At 22.4% G+C, this 5,404-nt stretch overlaps 1 long non-coding RNA gene across 1 annotated transcript; it reads left to right on the top strand.

Moving 5' to 3' along the window:
* Positions 1-357: 357 nt before the first annotated feature.
* Positions 358-5,404, top strand: LOC111625656. Its single transcript, XR_002756755.1, has 3 exons — positions 358-408; positions 3,201-3,289; positions 4,566-5,404. It is a non-coding gene; the product is annotated as an uncharacterized LOC111625656 (long non-coding RNA).

The raw sequence follows: 5,404 nt of genomic DNA, 5'->3' as shown, positions 1-5,404 counted from the left end.
GGTCCCCTAGAGCAGTAGGCTGCCACCTTGACCGCTCGGCCATTCGGCCAGTATCATTGTCAGATTATGATTAATTAGCCATAATCCGATAGTCTTTTAAATTTGTTCTTATATATTTTCAATATAACATCATAAATGAAATTAAAATAAATTTCATTCATTTTCAACTAATATTAATAAGAACTTTTTAAAATTTAAATTAAAAACAGTATTAATATAAAAATAATCGTAGATATTTTATATAAATTATTTTAAAATCGATTAAACCTATTTTATTTGAAATTTACCCTTAAACATAATAATACATCGGTAGAGAGAGAGAGAGAGGTATACGTAAACATAGAGAGTCGTGATGTCTATGAATCAACCGTTCGATTATTATTGCAGGTGGTGCAGGACGGTATAACGGTAAATATTTGCCCCGGTTTGTCATTTATACTCTACAAGATTTAAATTATATTTAGTTAATTATTATTAATAATAATTAAATAATTATTTAAATTACTTGTCTTCTTTATTATTACAGTACTTTTAAATGTATAAGCGTAACGTATAAAGCCGGCTTCTTAGATTTATCCGCAGTGTTTTGGCGCGTTCCATTGATGTCGTCTGCCTACCTGCTTTTTTATAAATCATTTTTTCCCTATTAAAAAAAAATACGTTATAAAACACCTGATTAATATGAATTATTTCTCTCCTGACATTTTCTAATATTATAACAATTGCATTTTTTTATTTTCATACACATGTAAATTGTAAAATGCCTTTATCAACTTGTCAATTTCTATGTGAAATTGACATGTTTCTATAATTATTCAATATCTTTGGATGAATTAAACTTCAAAAATTACCGATTCGGCATGGTTTTTAGTTGAAAATCTTGTTTACTTTTTAATTTTCCGTTGAAATTTACATAAAATTGATCAGTTTATATAATTATTTTATATTTTAAATCAATTTAAATGTTGAAAATTCCTGAATGGTTTTGGTTTTAGTTGGAATAATGTTTTTTTTTTTTTCCCCTTCAATATTTCAAAATTCTCTATAGAAATTACATGAAATTTTTAAATATATATATAAAGTAGACATGTTTCTATAATTGTACTAAAATAAATGGTTTCATATACCTAAAAATGCCACATTACAACTTTAAGTCCTGTTTATTTTTTGTATGATTTTAATATTTCAAATTGTTTTTTTTTTGGTAGAAATTTCTATTTTTAATATATGAAGTAGATAAGTTTCTATAATTATTTCATATTTTAAATGTTAAAAATTTCTGATTTGGTATCAGTTTTAGTTGAAATGTTTTTTTCTTTTGACATTTCAAATTTTCTATAGAAATTGGGAGATTTTTTTTATGTATGAAGTAGACGTATATCTTCTATAATAATTCCATTAAAATATTTTAAATGGTTTCATAAAGCTCTAATGTGACATTTTTAAGTATAAGTCCTGTTTATTTTTTGTATGATTTTAATATTTCAAAATTTTCTTATACAATTCAAAATGTTTGTTTTTTAATATATCAAATAGATAAGTTTCTATAATTATTTTAATGTTTTAGCAAAATTAAGCTTAAAAATTTTTGTTTTGAAATAATTTCTAGTTTTAAATTCTGTTTATATCTTTATAATTATAATATTTCAGACCTATGTATATATATTACATAAAATAGATGATATCAGCTAAAAATGTAATATGTTTTTTTATTTTATATTGTAAGTATAGAAATTTTGCTTTTGAAATTGATTTAGTTATAGATTTAGATGAATCATATGGATTTTTATTGAATTATTTCAATGGGATTATCATAATTTTATAACATTTAATTTNTTATTAGAAAATAATAATAAAATTAATTATATTTTAGTTTTAATACATTTAAAATGTTTACTTAAGTCTACAATATAAAAAATATAAAGAAAGCCCAATGAAAAATTCTTAGTTTTATTTCTTTTAATATTTTGAAGTATATCTGATATATCTTTTTGATTTTAGCTTTTTATTAAAATTTTGAACATAAATATTCATCTATTCCTGGCTTTGATTCTGTTATAAATAGAATAATTACCTGAAAATGAATATATAAATTTGTTTCTATTAAGATAAGATTTCATCTGAAATTAATTAACAATGGGTAAATTGTTATTATATAATAACAGTAATTAGTGAATTAAATTAATAGTGGAAAGTTATAAGAGAAAACATGTTACATAAGTGAAAAAGTCTTGAGTTAGTAGAAAATTTATTTTCTTGGTTTTAAAAATGTAATGTAATCCTTGTTTATAAAAATCACTATTATTATATCCAATGAAATATAATAAATGATTTCAAAATGTAATCTATATTTATTTTTATAAAATTTATGAAATTAACATCTAACAATTATATCAGTCAAATGCTAATATTTAAAAAGTAACTTTATTCTTTTCAATTGATTATAAATGACATTATAAAAATATCATTTATAAAATTTCAAATCAAATAGTGTAATATTTTATTAGTTTTAATGAAATATTCTTTAAATAGTTTTAACTTTATTTATTTTAAGTGCCTTCAATCAGTAAATGTCTTACAGGCACATCAATAGTAATTGTGTTGGAAATATTGATGACTGTAACTTGGGATTAATGAGTATTAGGAGTTATTTTATTTATTTAGTAGCAATTCTGAGTTCTTTTTTCTTAACTTGATATTAGATTACTCTTACTTCTTCCCTTATAACTATAATTAGAATAATAATAATTATTATTATATAAGTGGTTTGAATGATGTTTTTTACAAATTTATATTTAAAGATTATGATAAAATTCACAAAGGTTAACTTATTAATTTAACATTTTACAATCCAAGAGTAAATGAAAATGCTAACTATAGTCAATTTTTAATGAATGTTATGTAATTCATTTACTGAAACTTCATTATATTTTTTTTAGTATAGAATTTATTTTTTAAAGGATTATTATTCATCATGTTACAGATTTAAATTTTTATATGAAATATTTCTTAGAAGAATAATAGCATTTTTATTAAAAAATATTAAATAATCTATGGTCCATTCAATGGACTACAGATTATTTAATATTGTATCATGGATCATTTCGTGGACCAAATAATATGATCCATGAAATGTTTAAAATGTTTGAAGAAATATTTTTTATTTAAAATCTAATTAAATCTATATGCTTTATTGATAGGAAACAATTTATAGATTTGTTTTTTGACATTTTAAGAATCTGAAGAAATGCCTCAACTGTTAAAATAACAATACTAATTTTTTCAGAAGGTAAATAGATTTTAATTACTATTACTATTAGAATAGGTATGCATTAATAAATATTAAAAATTAAAAATACATTTATAACTAAAATATAACTTAGTTAAAAATTAAAAATTTCAGAGTCATTAACATTTTAGTTATTGCAAAGATATATTTACTTTGATATAATATTATTCAATTTATTAAAATATGCATTTATAGCAGATTTTCTGCTATAAACTGTCTATAAAATAATTTATCTTGTCTTTCTATGTTTTCTGCCTGAACATTGATTCTAAGCAAACTGTTTTATCATCTATTTCATAACTTCATAAATCATATATTGCTATATTGTATGTGACTATTCTTGATAAATTTGTTGTAAATAAAATGTTTAATATTAATCAATCATTGACTAGCTACTTATAAAAATATGAATAAAAAAATATAAAAATGTATACATTCAATTAAATAACCTATTTTGCTATTTTGTATTATTTGTTATAAATGCAAATTGAATACTTCTCATTTGAAATTGAATGACTAGGGTTTAAGTGAAAAATAAATTGAATGCCGACATTTACACTAAATAATGATTTAAAATGTATTTATTTTCTTTTATATCTATTTAACACTTGTTAAAAAAAAAATCTATATTTATCACATCTAAACAAATCTAAACTCCTGTAGTATTTTATCTATCTTCTTTCTGACATCTAATCATTCATTTTGATGATAATATTTTGATATAAATAAATAATGATAAACTAATATTAGTTTCAACAATTTTAGACAGTTTATAAATTTTCAACTTATATAATGTTTGTTTGCTTTGCATCAATTTTTTATGATCCATTAACTTTTATTCCAAAACTCTTAGTCTAAATTCAAATTTAAATAAATTCAATATGTAAAATGTATATTTATGAGAATAATATATACCATGTCAAAATGAAAATTTTATTCAAATATTTGTACTTGTTGCCCATATGTCCAATTAATCAGATTTTACTCTTTCAGACACAAGGTTTAAGTGTTAAAGTTTTAATAAATAACAATAACATTTAAAAAATTGTTTGAAAACTAAAATATGCAAAGTTATTCTATAAAAATTCTATAACTTATTTTCTTATCTACAATTTTATGATAAAGTTAAATGGCTTCAAATATATTAAGAAATATAATTTAATGACTTCCAAAATTCATACTTGAGTGAGAAAATTTGGTTGAAATATACTACTAACAATACATAATTTAAATACTAATTGTTTTTGCTAACTGCTTTAATTATTTATAATAACAGAACGAAAGACAGAAGTACATAGAGATGGCAAATTTCATCAATAAGCAACAGGCAATGCCAAGAGAGATGTCTTGAAGGTAGGTTAATATACTACAGGTTAATATTATTTGCAAAGAAAGAAAATAAAAAACATAAAACATAATGAAGATTATTTTTAATTATAGACTACATATTATTGTTTTGTCATACACTCATTCACAAAAAGTTACACAGCCAGATAGAATTGTCCAAAAGTGCAAAATTTGACACACAGCTGTCTCAGACAGACAGGTACATAAATGTGTACAGTTATGATATGACTATACCTGGTAATACCACTAGAATGCCTTAAAATTATTACCCCAATATCCTATAAAAAGGGTTGCATAGGCTCACTGTGTTTAGGAGTTTCAATGTATCCATTGTTTGGAGGTCTTTGAATGCTATGTATGTCTGTATGATGTAATCAGACATTATGCACAGCTGACAGTTTGAGAAAGGCCACATCATCAGGCTGAGCGAAGCAGGTTGTTTTTGCCAAATTGCTCACTATATGGGCTGTTCCGATCTGATTGTATTGGGTTATTCGGAAAGTAAGTTTTTTTTTTACCACTAGATGGATTAGTCGTATTTTTCCCATCATTTTTATTCTAAACCATATTATCATTATATATTTTGACAGGTAGTATTTTAAGGCTTTATTTGTAAAGAATTTTGTTTGATTCTGTGCAATTGTTTTATGTTTTGCGTCCCATCAAATATTGAAGATTGAAAGCATCATTTTTGGCATATTTTGCTTTTTTTTTAACCTAAAAATTAAAATGCTGTTCAAGCAAGAAAAAAATTGTGGTACATGTATG

The sequence above is a fragment of the Centruroides sculpturatus genome, unplaced genomic scaffold (assembly GCF_000671375.1).
Source record: "Centruroides sculpturatus isolate CEXI.00-Female unplaced genomic scaffold, Cexi_2.0 scaffold464, whole genome shotgun sequence".
NCBI classification, from domain to species: domain Eukaryota; kingdom Metazoa; phylum Arthropoda; class Arachnida; order Scorpiones; family Buthidae; genus Centruroides; species Centruroides sculpturatus.
Note: the sequence above shows the minus strand (reverse complement) of the source record. Positions and strands in the feature narration are given on the sequence as shown.